This window comes from Crinia signifera, chromosome 2 (assembly GCF_055691185.1).
Source record: "Crinia signifera chromosome 2, ASM5569118v1, whole genome shotgun sequence".
NCBI lineage: Eukaryota > Metazoa > Chordata > Amphibia > Anura > Myobatrachidae > Crinia > Crinia signifera.
The window spans coordinates 293,423,734-293,444,745 of record NC_139218.1 but is presented as its reverse complement, the minus strand read 5'-3'; the positions used below and the strand labels follow the sequence as shown (position 1 = coordinate 293,444,745).

Genomic DNA, 21,012 nt, shown 5'->3' with positions numbered 1-21,012 from the left:
AAGAAACTGTTAATAAATAAATACTTAAGTGCTCTTATACATACAACAATCTCATACATACATATATTGCCATGCTCATACAAACATATATACATACACCAATCTCATACATACACTGCCGCTCTCATACATAACATGTAAAACACAGCTTAGCTGTTTTTACAAATGTAGCAAACAGATGGATTCTAAAACTTTTTTGCAGCAGTAGAATTTGTAATAGATTAGAGAACCAAATTTTTTTAAATATCACAAAGCGTGACTTTTGCAGAGTACAAGGTGTGCCAAATTGTGCCATACATGGCACATTAAAACCATGAAAAACACATCTGTACATACATACATAGCCACTCAGGTACATACATTCACCACTCTCTCACATACATACATACATACATACATATACACACTGCTCTCATACATAAACACATACATACACTGCTGCTTTCAACATACATACACCTCTCATACACACACTGCTCTCTTACATACAGTACAACACCACCACTCTCTTACATACATACATACATACATACATACATACATACACTGTCTCCATTATTCCAACCCAGGGTTGCCTACTTTTGAAAAATCATTTCAGGGAGAAAAGTACATTATAAGGCATGGGGCGGGCCTTGCATCGCTAGGGGGCGGAACTTGTATCACCAGGTGGCGAGCCATGCATCACCAGGGGGCGGGCCATGCAGGCCTTACTGTACCTGGCTCCCTGGTGCCTGGGCCCCTCTGGCCACTGTACCTGTCACAGTAACCCCTCTCGCTACTCCAGTGCCTGCATCACTGATGCATCTCCCATCATCTCCCCAGCCTGGTCCCCATAACAACTGCTATAACCTGCTGGCTGCTGCCAGTGTGTGGATGTGACCACCTTGCTTGTCATTGGGGTCTCAGAGAAGATGCCTGCGTCCTCTGCTCTCCCCCTGAGCAGCCCCTGCATTGGCCGGCATATCATCACAGGCTCTCCCTGACACTGCAAATTGCTACTAGCTCCTGCACTGTGTGAGCCCGGAGGAAGTGCTGCTGGCAAAAGCCCTATCGGTAACTGAGAGGACAAATCCCTATTTCATCCTGCAGAGAAGGAAGGGACATGAGACCAGGGGAGAAGGGGGGCTGGCTGGTTACCCTGGATAAGACTAATGCGTACCTGCATCTGATGTTCCAGGTAACTGTCAGTCTGGTCCCCCGCCGTGTGCTCCGTCCCCCGCCGCTGTGTCCTCTGCCGGGATGTGCGTGCGATGCAGCCTCTCCGGCTGTGGTCACACGTGCTCAACGTTACCTAGCGACACTTCCTGGTAGGTAATGTTGCGGGACTTCACCCCCTGGAGCGCACTGGTGACGGAGCTACATGAGCTTGAGTCTCACCGGTATCTAGCGCAGTACGCAGCGTGGATAAGCTTGCGGCAGCTGCGGGAGAAAAGGGTCTTCTCCCGGGAGTCCGTGAGATGTCCCAGGATTCCGGGAGTCTCACGGATATTCCGGGAGAGTCGGCAGCCCTGTTCCAACCCCTCCTCCATGCTAAGGAACACACCAGACAGCCATTTGCTTGGCCTTCGTGCACCTGGAAAGGCCGGGCCCCATAGCAAGTGCACCCCCTGCACCCTCTATAGTTACGCCACTGATGAAGATAACACATTTGAATGATAAATCGCCATGATCTGAAGATGTAAAGAAGGTCCAGTCCTGACAGCTTTGGTTTAAATGTCAGTAGAAGAAGCTAGTTATTCTCTCCTGGCTACCAATACAAACTATTTAAAGGTGATATCATGGGACAAATGTAATAGGGCGTGATAATCAGAAAGTGAGAGATTTTGGGAGAGTTTTTACAATTTTTTTTAAAGCAGCAATCATTTACAGTTCAAAACCAGATTGATTTTGCCATGTAATTGACTGGTCATGGGTTAGGTATAAGTACCAGTGGGAGCCCTATATACTCAGGAGTTTACTTACAGAAGCCTTGTAAGAATTGGGCGCCAGGCCATCTAATCACAAACAGCAAACATTTTCAGTATCTGTAACCCCTACCTTTACAGAATGGCACACAGGTATACACGCTATCAATTCTCATGCCACCCAATTAAAAAAATCAGTTTGCCTTTGAAAACCAATGGGATATTTTAAAGAAAATGTTGAAATCAGCATGTACCCCAGCAAAGTACAAATAAATATTGGGTACCAGAAAATACATTTATTACTGTCTCAAAGATAAATATTTTGAACTTTTAAAATGTTTAAAATTGTTGAATTGTGAATTTTATTAAACAAATAAACAAAATTAATAAAAATATATAGTTTTCATTTAAATAAATACTAGGGCGCATAAGAATTAAAAAGTTGATTTTTGGAGTAATTTGAGACCACGTTAAAAAAAAATCCATCCTTGCAGCACCCCCATATACCTATCCCACATCTTTTAACCCATTATTCTGCATTTTACGGACATTCACCCCAATAATGACATGTAATTATAGGCCCAATTAAGCTAATTGAAATCTTTCAACTGTCTAATTAGTCATTAGAGGGGATGTCCCAGGGGTTCAAATGCCAAAATGTATACCTTAAAGCTGCGTAAAAAAAAAATGCATTAATTTCTTTAGAAATTACAGCAGCTAAAATTCTCGCATCTAATCAAGTATCAAAAACCCTGCAGCTTCCCGAAATTGCATGCCCCGTGGAAAAAATAATTACCGCGCTTTATTGGATATGCCCCTAAATATTATGGAAGCCTGTATATTCTCAAGAGGATCCTGTAAATTTACTATTTAGTACAACAATTTAGACTAGCAATATTAGTAAGTATGTATGAGAATATGTAATACATTTATATTAACACTTAGGTTACAAATTATTTACAATAACATTTTCTTAAATTAGTGATCCATGCTGAATTAGCCCCTTAATCAGCACTAGAATATTTTACAATGTTTTCAAAATACACCAAAGTCTTTCCTTCCACAACTTTTTTACGTCACTGACTTATTTATACTGATATATTTATTCTAGACTCATACTTATTCTTTATTATTATTCATTATTTGTTTCAATTCTAGACATTACAATGGAAAAAAATGTAATTTTATCCTTACTGTATTACAGACCAGAAATTCTTCAACTATATGAAGTTACAAGTATTCATGTGGTCTAACATGGAAAGTCAGGTAAGATCTGACTGCTGTGCATGGCTTTTATTGAACAGCTCTAATTAATCAGAGTTATAGCATTGAAATAGCATGCAGGCACTTATTTCTCTATTTGTGTATGGGGCTATACCTGGCGCAGTGGTACAGTGTGTCTATTGGGGCTCTACCTGTCGCAATGTGCACAATTGGCACTACTTTGTGGTGTAATGTGAATAATGGACACTTCTGTGTAGTGTAATGTGTATTGGTGCTATAATGTGGCCACGCTCATTCCTCATAAAGTAGCACCCCTAGATTTTTGGTGGTGCCTAGGTCTGTGCACTATTCCTACTTTCAGTATGGGGGGGGCGCCAATTCCCTTTCTGGCACAGGGTGACAAAATGTCTAGTTATAGCACTGCCACATACACATACAAGTATATTGTTTTCGGACTGGTAACTTAGAAACAGTATTGTGCATTATTATAGGAATTCATTGTCTTGATTATTGCATACATCCAGGTTGCATTCACCATCACCATGTTGTAAGCAGCTAAATGCCATAGCATAAAATGCTCCCTAGGCCTCCCTAGGCCCCTTATAGAAGGAATGCACAACCTCAGCCTGCAAGACACATTAACAGTGCAGGTTTTAGTGATATTAAGGACAGATGGTTACATCAAAAAAACTGAAGTACTAATTAAGTCACCTGTGCTTATGCATGGATATTACTAAACAGTGTTAGTGTGCCTGGAGGACAGAGGTTGGGAATGCCTTACTTATGGTGTTTCATGCAGTAGCGGAACTCTCAGAGGCAATGGATTCATCTGCCGCTGGGTGCCAGCCTTACAGGGGCCACTGGCTCCATTGCCTCCCGATGTTCCAGACCGCTAATTGGATGTAAGGGTCCCCGCTCATTAGATATACACGAGCGGTGTCCCACTCAGGCAGCAGTGAGTGGGTCTCTGCTCATGCATATCTAATGAGCGGGGACCCAGTGCAGTGCATATAGAATGAGCGAGTCCCCGCCCTATGCGGGGACCTGCTCATTCAATATGCACTGCTTTGGGTCCCCACTCAATAGATATTCACTGCTCCCGGACCCCAGTCATAGTTATTAGCCTCCTCCAGCTGCCGCCTCCTTCTTCAGGCTTCCTGGCCACCCGTTCGCATGTAGAAGATGATGGCCCCACCAAAAATGGCCACCGCCTTTGAAGAGACAGACACTAGAGGTACTGCCATACCTCTAGTGTCTGTCAAAGGATAACAGCACGGCCAGTGCTACCCTAGTGTACATTTTTGCACCATGTACCACATCTGCAAGATTCATGTAGTCTATTTAATGCAACCATAATTTTGCTATGTGGTTATTTCTGTCACTACTACACTTGGTTGGCTAATAGTAATAGATAAGAGCCTTTTTCCCAGGACAGTTTCTAAAAATGTCATAAATGTGGTGATTGTGCTTTAGGCAGCAATGCCACAAAGATACATTATACAAAACAAGTGTACCAAAGTAAGAAAATAAATCTTCCATTTGTGTACTTTATATTGTATATTACAACAAGAAGAAGTGACATTACAATATCTTTAATGAAAAAATAAAACAAGTAATTTATTCCTATTAAGTTGGCTGCATATGTAATGTAAGGATTGTACGATTCAGTAAAACAAGAATATGTGCACTTAACCAGCTGCTCCAGTATCTCACTGCATAGAAATATTACTCTCTAGTCCCCGGACTACATCCTGCAAATGATAAAAACTGGTGTTATTGTTTGGCAGTAATACAATATCCCAAGGTATTGGTGTTTAGTGAATAACATGTTAAATGCTTATGAATAAGTAATGTCCTAATTCTCATTTGCATGCTTGTATGCAACGTCCATCACAAATATCATGGTATTAAAAATCACTGTATCTTATTGCTGCTTTTACATTTAAATATGCCGCAGCGTTATCTCAAGTGATGGAAATTACACTGTATTTGGGAAAAAAAAAACATTTCGTTAAAAATCTGCATTCTAGTTCTAGATTTTAGCCATTAATAACTCCTAGAATTATAGAAGTGTTGTTGTCCATCTGCACACATAAAGGAGATGTGAATGCAGTGCATATGCCATGTGCTGCTAGAGAATAATAAGTATTTCAATAAAAGTGATTTGGCCCCAGTATATACTACATTAAATCTATGACTGTGGTATCTGTGTCAGCAAATACCGAGTGAACTCAAGTAGTTAAAGGTCCACAAGAAAAATATTGCATACCTCGCAACATGACCTTCTTCAGGAGGAATGCTCTGTTCCTGGACTTCCCTTGTAATGTATGATTACCATCACCTGTGGGGAAGCACCTTTCTTATCAATGAACCTGTTTAAAGCAGGTGATGGCAATCATACATTAATAGGGAATTCCAGGAATAGAGCATCGTGTCCCTCTTGGAATAGGTCATGTTGGGAGGTATGATATTGTAGTATCACAAATACATCAAATCACTACAATAATATATACCCTTCACACCACTTAACTGTATGTCTAAAAATTTATATTTTGATATTGAAATTAAAAATCTGGCAGAAATCTGTGACTATTTCTTTGGAAAGCCTGGAGTGCAGCACGCTTTTTGCTTATACCTTGTTTGGTTGTGGGGGCTCCTTGAAGCAGGAGTGCTGGACCACAGTGATATATATGAAAAGCTTTCAAGGTATCCCACCGATTTATACAAGAGAGAGATCAGTACCGCCCTGGTGGGGGCACTAAATTCTGGTATTATTGATAGCGACACTCAGTCCTTCTTGAAGGTTGAACACTCTCGTGTACCATTGTTGTACATACAACCGAAGATACATAAAGACATGGTGAACCCTTCCGTTCACCATGAATGAATCCCTATCGACCTGGGATTCCTTGTTTAGCAACGTTTCTAGATTTCTTAAATATTATCTCCAGCCATGTATCCAAGCTGGTAACATATATTTTAAGGAAAGGACAGACCTCTTGATTCAACTTAAAAATTGGGTGAAGTTCCCCCAATTGTATTTAGTAAACCTTGATATAACAAGCCTCTACACTAACATCCCTCATGGAGGAGTTCTTGCATTGGTAGAGACTTTACGGAGAGACAATGTTTTATATACTGGTCCTCGACTTGAGTTTTTTTATGCTTCTATTGAGAAGAATTATTTTTATTTTAATAATCAGAGGTCAGGTGTGGCGATGGGATCGTGGATAGGGTATCTGAGTATGTGTGTTAGTGTGTGTATTAAAATTATACTTTTCTGTGTCTGTCCATTTTTTTTACATTGTTTTCACAGTAGAAGTCTAAGTGGGCCAATTAATGTCCTGAATGCAGGGACTTGTGGTTGAGGCCTTTCTACTCTGAAAACCAATGTATTTTTTAATTTAGGACACAACCCACAGCCGAGGGGTGGTGGGGACAGCCCAGGGCTTCAGCCCTGGATGGGTGTAGCCTAGAGGGATCCCTTTATTGGCTGGGTCCCCACTTGCCCAGGTAACCCACCCAGGGCTGGACAGCTGCGGTAGTCATGGTTAGGCAAGGGGACCCTGTATAAAAGTGTCCCCCGGCTGTGGCATGACACAGCTGGCTGATGGAGCCCAGTGCTGGTTCCAAAATACAGGGGGCCCCAAGTCTTCTTGTCTACAAAGTTTTTGGAACCAGGAACGGTCCAAGAGCCCGGTACTGATTTCTTAAATACGGGGGATCCCCACTATTTTCCCCCATATTTGGGGAAGCAGGGCCAGCTCAATGAGCCCGGGGCTGGTTATGCTCGAGGGGTGGGGGGGAACCATGCCTTTTTTAAATCAGAACAAAAATCTGCACACTCCCATTACTAAAAAATTCACTTTACTAAAATAAACGCACATCATTGTTACTAAAAATCACCAGAAATCGCAAGTGATGTTATTACATGTGGAAATTTTGGGGGAAAATTGCATATTTTATACATAGGATATGGTGCAAATTTTTTTTAGCTGTCTAAAAAAAACGCACCCTTATTACATCTCGCCCCATGTGTATAAACCATTTGGTAAAACTGTGTGTTACTGTATCAATGTCTTGTTGTGCACAGTGTTCATTTGTAAAGTTCACAAATCCAAAGTGACCACTGTAACTAAAGGGACATCATTGGGTACTTGTATACTATCACGGCTCCCATCGCATGCCATCGCATGCCATATGTAATGGCATGCGATGGCATGCGATGCGATTTTACCGGGTTTTTAATGCATTTGTGAAAAAATCGCATGTGATCGCATGCGATGCGATGCCATTTTTCACAAAAATCATGGACATGTGTTCAAATCATGTAAAATGCACCCCAAATGGCATTTTTCACACTGTGTCACCCCCACTATCAATGCCAACCCGAAGCGTGGCGAGCGCAGCGAGCCCGCGAGGGGTGGCGGTACGTGTCCTACGACCTTTTCATACCCCCACTATCCACGTCAGCGTGGAGTTGAGAATAGAAAGTGTGGCGAGTGCAGCGAACCACCGAGCCCGAAGCGTGGCGAGCGCAGCAAGCCCCGCGAGGGGACATGGATACCTTCACAGGTATCCATGTCCCCTTGCAGGCTTCACAGGTATCCGCGTGCGCTCGCCACGCTTCGGGCTCGGTGGCTCGCTGCGCTCGCCACACTTTCTATTCTCAACTCCACGCTGACGTGGATAGTGGGGGTATGAAAAGGTCGTAGGACGTGTACCGCCGCCGCTCGCCACGCTTCGGGTTGGCGTTGATAGTGGGGGTGATACAGTGTGAAAAATGCCATTTGGGGTGCATTTTACATGATTTGAACACATGTTCATGATTTTTGTGAAAAATGGCATCGCATCGCATGCGATCACATGCAATGCGATTTTTCCCTGTACTATGCCCATCGTGGGAGCCGTGATAGTATACAAGTACCCATCATTGTTTATTTCTATAATAGAGAATACATTATTTGATGAACACGGAATAAGCAGTACAAATTTAGATACATAGATTCGGATGTAACAACTGCCAGACCCATCTTTAAATAAATGCCTAAATTCATCAGCGATAATATATTTTATTTTAGAAGCTACCTCCTGTAGAAGTCTTTTTAATTAAGATACAAGTACCCTGCCCCCCAGCCAGCCATATGGATAGAAGAGATCATCACTGAGTATGGTGGGATCTAAGATTTCTCATAGAAAAAGAACACCATTAGGTCTCTGTGACCTATTGACCAGACAACCAACAGACCTTCACTTTAATGGAGTGTACTTTACTTTCATATCCCCTGCCCTATGGAAATATGGAGGGCTATTAGTAGTTATTTGTGGTCTCTTAATGAGAGGTTGCATTCTTATATTATCATCATAACCTTTATGCTCACAGAGGGTTGTCTTTGTACTTATATTGATTAATAGATGTTGCTATATATAGAAAGTGTTGTTGGGTTTATCATTTGTAAATTATGTTTTATCACTTTATTTGTGTGTAACTCTTAATATATCATTTTGGATTTACATTAATTTTATCATTAGGACTTTGCTCATCTGTAATATATGGCAGTTGTAACTGTACTATAAAAGGCATGAGGTTTGACAAGTCTCCAGCCATACCGCATGTACCCAGCCATACTGCATGCGCCCAGCCATACCGCACGCGCCCAGCCATACCGCATGCGCCCAGCCATACCGCATGCACCCAGTCATACTGCATACGCCCAGCCATACTGCATGCGCCCAGCCATACTGCATGCACCCAGCCATACTGCACATGCCCAGCCATACTGCATGCCCCCAGCCATACTGCATGCGCCCAGCCATACCGCATGCGCCCAGCCATACTACATGCGCCAGGCCATATTGCATGCACCCAGCCATACTACATGTGACTTAACCGAAGGCACTCACAGATGAGACTTATACATGCGCATTAGTGACAATGCACATGCACAGACCCAAAACATCGGGAGAAGAGAGGAAGTCGGACCTGTGGGAACTGGACTGAATTGACCCCAAAGTTTGATGCGACAAAAGCAAGGAGAGTGTAGAGGTGCTAATTGCACTAGTCTAGCTCCTGCTGACCAACGTGCACTTATTTAACTTGAGTGCCAAGATCTCTGTGAGAGATGTTCAAAATATCCTCTAAAAAAAGTAAAAATGACAGCGTCGTCCACATTTGTTATATAAATTCAAATAAAAAATGCTGTGTAAAAAAATATTATACTTCCTAAATAAAGAAAACATTACAGGTCATTATGACGCATAATGTTTGCTTGCAAATTTTCAAACCTATTTTGACAAATTCACTTGGCACTCAAAAGGTTAAACAGGTTTATTTCTTCACCCTTTGAGTGCTGACATTTTTTATTTGAACTTATATAACAAATTTGAACTACACTGACATCTTAGCAGATATGTTATTTATCAAAGGGTTAATTATACATTATTGCTTACTTTGTAAAGTTAGTCCTTTTATATTTTTTATAGCTTTATAGCTACTTATGTTTATTTTTGTTCCCTTCCCCTATATTTCTGCACATAATGTATGACTGATTACTTCTTTGTGGTTTATCTTTCTTGAACTCGATAGTGATATGATGGATCAATATCTACGATCGTCATCCATAAACCTTTAGGATCTCTACATTTTGAAAACATAGGGGCAGATGTATTAAGCCTTAAAAAGATACAAGCGCCAGGGTGATAAAGTGTGCTAAACGTTCAGCCAATCAGCTACTGACATTCAACACTGTAATTTTTCAAACACAGTCTATAATATGACAGTTAGGGGCTAATTGGCTGGACATTTATCACTCTTTATCACCCTCACTTTTATCTCTTTTTAAGGCTGAATATATCTGCCCATAGTGTATTGAGTGTTAATTATGTAATTATAATGTTGATACAAAAATGTAGTCAACTATGATGTTGACATTGTTAATATTTCAACAGGCAACCTGTCAACACTGCTAGAGTGCCAGGATGTGAGATGTTGACATAATCAAATTGTCTACATTAGCCTGCAAGAGTTAGGCACTAGGGTTCGCCTGCGGGTGGTGGGGGGTTAGGCACTAGCAGGAGATTAGGGTTAGGCTCCGTGATGGAAGGGTTAGGTACTAGGTTTGCCTGGGGGTTAGACACTAGGAGTAAATTAGGGCAGCAAGGGTTAGGCACTAAGGTTAGACTGGAGTGTTATGCACTAGGAGGTGGTTTGGCTAAGAAGGGGGGGGGTTTAAGGTTAGAGCATGGGTCTTCAAACTGTGGCCCTCCAGATGTTGTGAAACTACAAATCCCAGCATGCATGTTGACGTTGATCATGGGGTGGCGTTAACATTTCACACTTCAGGGTGCCTATTTGGTCTCTGTGGGCCATTTAACATTGTTCCCTATGGAAAATCGGGTCAATTGGGACATTTAACATTGTTCCCTATGGGAAATCGCGGTAATCGCGTCGGTCGCAATGCATGCGATTTTTTGGTCGCATGCGATGCGACCGACGTGATTTTTTACCTTGCGATGCCCAAGATCAAAATCGTGGGCGCCCTTCTAGGTAAAGAGTACCATTATTATTTATTAATAGGTGGCCTGTGCAAAACTTTTGCAAGCAAAAAAAAATTTGAATAATTTTGGTGGTTTGTAGTAGGATGAAAGAAGAACCGGTTCATTTGTAACCATTTTGAGTAGCCGAGCAAAACTGATCATCTTAAGGCACCTACACACGGCGAGATGCTGAAGAGTTCACAGGAGAATTTAATCTTTAAAGTGGTACCTCAATTATCGATTTTGGTTAAGTATGAAGGGAGAAAAGGGATCATCATTTTTGCAGGGACCACCAAGGCTGTGCTGCCAGACAGGATGTGGTGTCAGAGGCCAGCCTCCGACTGGGGCCGCATGTCGCGTGGAATCCACCATGTTTTTCATATACTGAGTGGATCCGGACAGTGGGAAGGTGGAGGGGCAGAGTTTAGTGTGCCAAACTCCATTTTTAACTTTGGTTTTTAAACAAACAAAACCATGTGCAATTGTAAATTAACAATTCGTCAGAAGCGGAGAACTTAGGGGTTTATTCTAGTTCATTCTTTCTGACAAAATCCTTCTTAGATGGACAAAACCATGTGCACTGCAGGGGGGGCAGATGTAACATGTGCAGATAGAATTAGATTTGGGTGAGTTATTTTGTTTCTGTGCAGGGAAAATACTGACTGCTTTATTTTACACTGCAATATAGATCTCACTTTGAAGAAAAACCCCACCCAAATCTAATTCTCTCTGCACAAGTTACATCTGCCCCACCCGCAGTGCACATGGTTTTGTCCATCTAAGAAGGATTTTGTCAGAAATAATGAACTAGAATAACCCCCTTAATCTTTTAAATGGTACCTGATTTATCAATTTTGGTTAAGTATAAAGGGAGGAAAAGGGATCGGCTCCAAAATCACCTTCTAGAAATAATATATATATATATATATATATATATTATTGGTAATATTACATATTTTTTATTCATTTAAAACTACCGGTATTTCTCAGGAAAGTGCATGTGTAAACATATCTTGGACTTAAAATTAAGTGCAGTCAGATACAGGATGAAGATAAATAGGATTTAGTAAATGGCCATCATAAGTGACTGGAGATCAAGAACATGCAATACAAAGAAACATTTACCATGTACTGCTAAAAATGTGACCCAATATACGAAGCAAGTGTTTATAGAACAAATGAAACCTTTTTTAGAGCAGTGCTATACAAATAAATATGATGTATCTGGTTTGACTTAAATCAGCAGATTTCCATTAAATTCAATGATTGATATTTGAGAACCGGTATGAACTGTTGAATGAAAGGGTAATTGACTGACATTGACAGTAAAACAATCTGAGGTATAAAGAGATACTGAGCTTTCAGAGAGATTCCGTTGTGGATTTTATTATACACAATAAAAATGCACAACGTGGCCTCTTGAGGTTCTAGACAGAAACCTGAAGACAGATGTTCAGAATGTTAAAGTCCAGAGGAAATGCATGTAGGTCAGCAAAAGAGGCTACCAGCTTCATGAGCATGAAGGCACAGTACAATAGAAAATGACCTTGTGAACTCTGCAATAAAAGCTACTCATTTGGCATAGTGTGTATCAGACACACAGAATACTAATACATGCAAGAGTCTTAGAAATGATAAACACCATTCAATAATAAATACTACATGGATGGTGGAAAAATGGACACTCCCATTAGTAAAACAGCCAATAGTTGCATTCTTTCTGTTGTACAGACAAACCTTTACATAAACAAAACAAAACAAAACACATACACACTCATACTGTATATATCCATTTATCAAATAGAAGCATAACTGTAATGGCTGTCTCCAAAATTAAGTACAAAAATATTATAAAATCTGGATAGAAAAATACAACCTCTGTAATTATCACAATTAAGGATATACAATTCAACACATAAAGGTTCATTTGTATTCTATAAATAGGTAGCAATAACAGAAAACCCATTTTTACATGTTAGAGAATTGGCAGGTGTTGGTGAGCTGGTGCTCAGTTTCGACAAGATCACAGGCTACTTAATATCTTTGTTTATGCAGTTTTAGTTTAACAGTGTTATATTAATGTAATAGGGTGAGAGTTTCAGAAAGTCAGAGATTTTGGGAGAGTTTCCCAATTCTTTTTAAAGCAGCAATCAAGTACATGGCAAAATCAACCTGGTTTTGCAGTGTAATTGATTGCTGCTTTAAAAAGAATGGGGAAACTCTCCCAAAATCTCTCACTTTCTGAAACTCTCACCCTATTACATTTGACCCACTGTATCTCAGTGATCATAGTTGCTGTTGACCATGAAGTTCTACATCTTACTCTTAAATATGTAAATATAATTTTCCAGAACCAGTTTTCCTTTCTAATAATGTTGTTGTGTAATAATTGCTGTTTCCTCACAGTGATATGTAAAGCTGGACCCTAAAGTACACACAGGTGATTACTCTGCGCCTTCGGTTTGGTGTGAAAGGACCTTCAGGAGGTGATGGAAGTGAACTTCAGGGGGGAAGAATGCCCAAGTGGAGGTGGTTTTAGATAAAGCAAAAGGTAAGCAGTATTATTTTAGAGATGAGTAATGTAAAGAAGTGATGAATGAAGTAAATATGTGAGATTGAAAGAATGATATCGCTTATAATAGGATTAATGGGGCCAAGGGACAGATCTTGGTATCTTTAGATGTATTGTAAGGGGTAATATTAAAAAATATTACACTTAAGTTTTTTAGTGCATGATTTATAGGAGGTCACATATTGCAAGAGGAAAATTCCTAAGCTCCCTTTTGGTCAGGTCGAGCTTCAGATAATGAAACAATCGGGTAGAGATGGTGGAAAAGATATCAAAAGTAATCGATGACAATAACACGAGACAACATATGAATGTTAAAATATATAGCCATATATGTTTATGTTAGCACTTTTCCTAAAAATACACCAACAGACACATACAATACCATTCAAAAGGAACATAATTGTAATTGTGTGCTTATTTAGATATATGTAATAAGTTTGTAATTTAGTTTGTTTGCTTGTTCAAAAACAGTGGATGATTTAGATGATGTTATCACTATTGGAAAGCTTAGTGACCTAGGGCCTGATGCATGCATTATCTTAGGGGAGTACGGATGGTGTAATGGTTAGCATTACTGACTAACAACACTGAGGTCATGGGTTCGATTCCCACTATATAAATATACGTATATTCTCTCCGTACTTGCGTGGGTTAACTCCGGGTACACCGGTTTTCTCCCACAATCCAAAAATATACTGGTAGGTTAATTGGCTCGATACAATATAACCTTAGAATTAATGAGTATGCATGTACATGTGATAGGGGAATATAGATTGGAAGCTCCTCTGAGGCAGGGACTGATGTGAATGTTCAAATATACTCTGTAAAGTGCTGCAGAATATGTGTGAACTATATAAGAAACTGTAAATTAATAAATAATTATCTTGATGTGAGCATATGCAGATGACCAATAAAGGAAACCCTAGGCGTATGACAGTTTGCACATATTTGAAGATGTCGGTATTTTGACCAATATGGATCCTGCTAGCGGTATTCTGCCTAAAGGATGAATAAAGGACATATAAAAGGAAACATTGGTAAACAATTTTAAGTATTACTAAAATGTTTTGTTTTGGTATGTGAAAATAAAAATGTGGACCATCATTTCCTTGCTGTATCTAGGAGAAAACATATATTGAATAGCAATGCAGTGCTAATAGTGTGTAAAATTGTCCTGCAATTCCTAGTGAGCCCTGGAAACCACTGACTGCTTTAGAATGCTAGCTCTCTACTTGTGTCAGTGTTTCCATGACAGCCAGTGATTCTGGAGCTGTCCAAGTGAGAATACATATACTGTGCCCTAGCGGAACTGCAATATATATTCATCATTTATAATCATTCATTTAACCTTGAGGGGTCACTATGCAAATAGCCAATGAGCGCAGTTTTTGTATAATCTTTTAATTGAAGCAATTTGCAAACCACATATGTACATAAATTGGAGGGAGGGAAGTGATGGACAGAATGTAAAAGGTGGAAGTGAGGGACTCAGTCACAGGTTAGAAAAGCCAAAAAACATATCAGCAGAAAACAAAAACAAATACAATATCAAGAAGACAAACAAGAGCCGTTTTCTCATGCTCCAGGCAATCAAAAGCAAGAGAGCCTGAGCAGCTGATCATTTATTGACCAATTTGTTCATTAATGTCACTGCTCTGCTAGAGCCAATGGGTCTATTTACTAAGACCTAACAGAGGTAAAGGGCAGATGTATCAAGCTTTAACAATTGATAAAGTGTAGCATATCTGCTGCTAACTGCCATGTTACAGGCTGGGTTTAAAAAATGACAGGTAGGAGCTGATTGGCTGGTTGTTTATCACTCTCCACATTATAACTTTTGGAACCTTGATACATCTGGCCCAAAGTGAGAGAAATAAAGTACCAACCAATCAAATCCTGGCTTGTTATGGGCTGTGTTTGAAAGCTGACAGGAGCTGAATGGTTAGAACTTTATCTCTCTCCAAAGCCTAGTAAATAGAACCCCAAGTATTGTATTTTTCTTTGTTTATTTTAGTTGCATGTAATGTAAGAATTAAAATGATCATAAAAGAAACAAACTAGCTGGGGTTGGTAATAGTGTTGACTGAACTGTTAATGAAACTTCAGTTCAGTTTCTGTTTTATCCATATTAAATTCAGCTGACAGAGAGTCATCCACTTAAAAAACCTGTTATGAAGCTTGTGTGCATACAGTATAACTTTTGATGTAAAATAAGATACCATCAACTAGAGCTATGTATAATCAAAGGTAGATGCTGTATTATTGATTGGGTCCAGATTAGGTTTAGAGCCCAAAATACCCCCAATCCCGATCCCGTGGGGGCCCTTCTGCTGGAAGGATTCGGATGAGAACTTCAAAGAGGGATGCATTTGAGAGGGAAGGCAAATGGTCTAGGATGCCTATTGGAGTGGCCAGGAACTCTGTCCAATGTCAAGTTGATGTACGTTGGACAGACCTTTGACCCAGGGAGCATATTCTGTGCCTTCCACTAAATGGATTTTGATGGAAATTAATAATGATGAATGGTCTGGGATGCCTAACCAAGTGCTTGGGTTCCTGGTGTGACTTCTACCCCAAAAAATTACAAAATGGAAAAAAATCACGGAGGGTGTAATGGTTAGCATTACTGCCTCACAGCACTGAGGTCATGTGTTTGATTCCCACCATGGCCCTAACTGTGCGGAGTTTGTATATTCTCCCCGTACTTGCGTGGGTTTCCTCCGGGTACTCCGGTTTCCTTCCACATTCCAAAAATATACTGGTAGGTTAATTGGCTCCCAACAAATTAACCCTAGAATGTCTGTGTGTGCGTGTACATGTGGTAGGGAATAAAGATTGTAAGCTCCACTGGAGCAGTGGACTGATGTGAATGCTCAAATATTCTCTGTAAAGCGCTGCAGAATATGTGTGCGCTATATAAGAAACTATAAATAAAATAAATAAAATAAATACCAAAAGAAATACAAAATTCCAAAAATAATAAAGAATTTTTACAAAGTTCTAAAAATACCCCAAAAATGTTCCAAAATGCTACAGAAACAGAATAAAAAGCAAAGGCATTGTTCCCCTAAAATACATTTAAAAAGATTGCTGCTCAGAGAAAGTCTGGGGATTATGGCTACAAGCGAAACCCCATCAACACAAATGACACTAAACAGCCACCTCCTAGGTCTGTTGGAAGAGCTGTCAAGCTTAAAACAGGAGAAGGATAAAGTTCAAGTAATGCTAATTGCACAACCAAACCCAAGCAACCCCCAGTACCTCACCTAGTCATTCATAAAAAAGGAACAACTACATACAAAGTTTATGAAGAAGATGCAAATTTGATGTAGAAGGTAGAGAAAGCCATGGCCATAAGATCTTGTGGTCTAGAAAGAGTGATCAAGGCTAACACAATGGGATCTAGTGAGGCTCAGAGACAATATTATGGTCATAAAAGTATGTTTGACTCCCATAGTCTGCATTCACCCTCACCCAGGAATGAATCAAAATTGGAGAGAGCCTGTGTACAGCCCATGTGCAGTCTCACCCTTCATTGGTGGATTTCTCATTTGCCAGAAGCCCATATGCGCATATGTGCACCAGTGTTATTTTCCATGTCATTTCCTTTGTGCATATGTGCAGATCTCGGGAAATATATGTGACCAGCTCAATGTATCATGATACCTGCGGCACAGGTATGACACTTGTGTTATGTTCCTGATGATACCTGCAGTTCCAACAGAAAAGTAATACTGTAAATGTAAATTGGTGCAGGTTGTGTGGTGTGGGCCACAGTGCACCCATTATAGATATGCCCATGTTTCTACCCATTTTGTGTGCTTCCCAAGATCTCAAATTTCCAAATTCCGTGGATTGGCTATAGGATACATATCTGTTACTTAGGCTTTTATTCAAATAAAATAATTTTTTGCTACTTGTGGTGTTTTGAAACTTGATGCAATATTACCTTTGTCAAAACACTCGCACATGTGTATAGACTGGGATTAGTCGAAAATGAATGCACCTGCCATCAAGAAGAAGTGTATCTTCCAAAAAGATTTTTCATCCCTAATCCATTATAAACTTACAAGTCCACTGGTAAGAATATTTTTATATGTGAATGTATTTTTATCACAACAATAGTTTAGTGACCATTTAAACATTTTACTAAGTAAAGCTGATACAGCTGTGACAGGGTCATTTCTAGACAGTAGGAGGCCAGTGGGCAGACCTCATCTGGGCCCACTCCTTTCTAGCTGGCTGCGCCGTAGCCTCTGGGCACTGGGGTCACTAGGGAACATTGGTGATGTCCTAAAGTCTACTGTGCAATCACAAAATGCCAGGAAAATAACAGCCGTGCCATTTTCACGGTGATTTCTGCAGCACTGCTGCAGACAATATGGGACTCTGGGGGGGTAAGAACTAAAAAAAAAATGAGTGGAGGGAACACTACACCTTTTATAAATATCATACTGTACCCCTTATAAATATCGATTTCTAGATATATGAGTTCATTCTCTGGTGGTATTTATTACACTTATTTCAAAATTGAGGGTAAAATAGGACAATAAGGAGGCTATGGATAGAATGTTACTTTATTCAGATGTCTCTGCTGGGATGATGAGAATTGCAGCTAGTAAAGTGCTAACATGGATTTGATGCTTGGAATGTAAGAATGCAGATAGAACACATGACAGAATTGACTTGTCATTGTTAAATTCCAGAAGGGAATTGTATTTGTCTCCAGAGACACTGGGCTCAGTAAGCACAAACAAAAGAAAACATGTTTGCTTATTAAGCCAAGGATGGGGTGTACAACACCATGAACATTTCAGATGTGATGGAGGAACTTTGTCTGGACAGGTCAATGAAATGGGGTTGCAGTTTTCAACTAGATTCTTCACAGATATTAGAATTTAGAGGCAAGAAGTCAATAGACCATAGAGTTGAGTAAAATAAAGTGAGAAATATTACAGGAAAGTGTTTTCGAACAGTGAAAAAGAGACAACACTGTAGACTGAATGTAAGGAATAAGAAGATCTGCATGCACACTTAAGCCGGGTACACACTGGTGCTTTTCCAGATGTAGATGGAGGTGGTTACATAGAAGCAGCAGCGATGACAGTATTATCATTATGTAGCAGGAGCCATCAACCTAGAACACAGAATTATGCTGCATCCTAGTCAAGTTGCATCCTAAGAAAATATCGGATGATCTCTGATACCATCGGCCGACTGCGTGGTTCAAAGGCCACTGCAGGAGCTGCCAAGAGGGTAGGAAATCTCTGTCCTCTGACAGAGATCCTTAGTCTCATCCCACACCAGCGCACACCACTTCAAATAGCGGCCATTGCTGTCCTCTCCCGGTCCCTGGGATGACACATCTGCATCTGTCATCACAGAACTCTTTCGTGCAAGTGCAGAATGGGTCCTTCACATGCACAAAGTACCAATAATCAGTACTATGCGACGAATGTTTCACAATCCAGACTTAATTTACTCATGTTTTAGTAGTTTGTTTTGTGACTTATATATCCCACCTGTCCAGCAGTTCAGTACAACCTGCTTTGTCTGAGAAGTCTGATCTGCATACCAGCTGTAACGGGTTTGGTATGGTGGTCCGGACATCGGAATCCCAACTGCCGGGCAGTCATCCGGCACCTGCTGTAAAACCTTCACCATGAGCTTATGTCAGTATTCTAACTGCTAAATTCCCTTTCAGGCTGATTATCCAACTGTGTGTGTGTGTGTGTGTGTTCTTGTGTTTGTGTGCATGTGTGATCTGTAGATTCCTGTTTGCACCATTGTTCACAGACCAACTGTCAGACCTTCAGCTCCCAATAAGGAGGCCATGAAGAAAAAACACACTCAGCTAGAAATTGCTCAGAGTGTACAGGTGATCATATTGGAGCACCACACGTTACCTGGTAGTGTGTACCCAGCTTTAGGTGTACGCCTATTATGTGGGCATGTGCTGCACAAATATCCTAGTTCACACTAAGTAAATGGGCATGCTCTAAACTCAGTATTCATTCCATAATGAATAAACAAATGATCACATACATTGTACTAAAGGAAATAAAGCCCCAGCGAGAGACTGGAGTATCACCAGCAAAGTTAACACAACACAACACATTCATAAAGTTTGGATTGTTTAGTTATTTTGGTACTTGTGTCCTAGCACGGCACCCATGATATTTGGTCGTACAACATATTATCGCATCGCATACACCCGATGCACTGCAATGCGATTTAAAATTGTATAAGCCCTCTATACTATGTTTAATTGTATAAGCACCCTAAAGGGGGCTTACAATGTTAAATGCACCCCCACGCCACCCCCACTATGAATGTGAACCCGAAGCGTGGCGAGCGCAGCGAGCGCGCGGGGGGCGGCGGTATGCGTCCTACGACCTTTTCATACCCCCACTATCCACGTCGGCGTGGAGTTGATTTTATATAGTGTGGCGAGCGCAGCGAGCCACCGAGCCCGAAGTGTGGTGAGCGCAGCGTATTACTTTACATGTATTCCGCGTTGTGCTAGTACACAAGTACCATTATTTTTGTACTTTAAATTATATAATTTAAGGGCCATAAGGTGCAAGTCCTTTCAGAGTCCTAAGTTTAAATGTATCAAATAATTGCAGGCATGAAATAATGTACAACCAAATAATGTACAACCAAATAATGTACAACTATTTTTTAGTTAGATAGATAGTTAGTTGATAGATAGATAGATAGATAGATAGATAGATAGATAGATAGATAGATAGATAGATAATTTTTACTTGTGTTCTGTAGCACATACCACCAAACTCATTTCTCCTACAATATTGGCTAAGCTAAAATGTTGGTCCCTGAAGTAAAAGTCTACTTCTTTATCTAGTAAGCTGAAAAAATCATTTATTTTTTCTATTAAACAATACGGTGTGGATAGATTGGCTGATGACTAGCTAGCACACTGCAAATATCAAGGTTAACAAAAGTCACAGATGAACCTTTAAAATAATTTAGAGTGGGGGAAGAAGAAAAGTGCACTCAGTTTTTCATTGATGTATTAACCCTTGTCTTATACCTTTGGTAGCAGGGCAAATATCATTTTGAGTTATACAGTAAACATAATCACAATTTGAGAAAGGATATTTTTGACTGGATTAGCATAGGTAAAATGTTAGTGTAATGTAACACATATGTGAAGTAGCAATTAGAGTTAGATGACAGTTCAATGTAGGATATATTCTGTGTGTGTGTGTATATATATATATATATATATATATATATATATAGAGAGAGAGAGAGAGAGAGGGAGAGAGAGAGAGAGAGAGAGAGAGAGAGAGAGAGAGAGAGAGTTAAGGGGTGTACACACTGTGCAATTCTATACAATCCTGATTGAATCAGCATTGAATCGCATGGCGCCCTGTAAACATTCAATTTAGACTATATAATACAGATCTGTATTATATAGTATTGCCTGCACATTCTATTTTTCTATTTGATTTCAATGCTGCGGGCCGTGCATCAGGATCAAATCGAAATTAGTGGGGGCTTTATTCAGACAAACATATGGCATTAACACAATGCATGCAGTTATTCAAGAGGTCAAAAAATTCCATTCTTAAGATCAAGCACCACCATTTGGAAGAAATGGGATCTAAAGGACTTTGGCCATGGAATGATTTTTGAAAAGGGTAGTTAAAGTATCTAAGAAACTGTTGTTATCCTGGTATTCTAACGCCCAACAGAGTTTACACCAGTGAATAATACATAAAAGTTGTATACAAAGGACCATCTTTG

At 40.1% G+C, this 21,012-nt stretch overlaps 2 long non-coding RNA genes across 7 annotated transcripts in view; one reads left to right on the top strand and one right to left on the bottom strand.

Moving 5' to 3' along the window:
* LOC146057509 (uncharacterized) overlaps positions 1–21,012 on the bottom strand; it is a 74,002-nt gene that overhangs the window by 15,636 nt on the left and 37,354 nt on the right. The gene's annotated exons all lie outside the window — the stretch shown is intronic.
* LOC146057508 (uncharacterized) overlaps positions 1–21,012 on the top strand; it is a 292,284-nt gene that overhangs the window by 246,138 nt on the left and 25,134 nt on the right. For 2 of the 5 annotated variants that reach the window (XR_014469735.1, XR_014469732.1), the window contains exons 2-4: positions 3,109–3,170; positions 13,071–13,215; positions 14,140–14,273. This is a non-coding gene — a long non-coding RNA (uncharacterized LOC146057508). Of the gene's footprint in view, positions 1–3,108; positions 3,171–13,070; positions 13,216–14,130; positions 14,274–21,012 lie in introns of all 5 variants that reach the window. The other 3 variants (XR_014469734.1, XR_014469736.1, XR_014469733.1) reach the window with 2 other exon arrangements.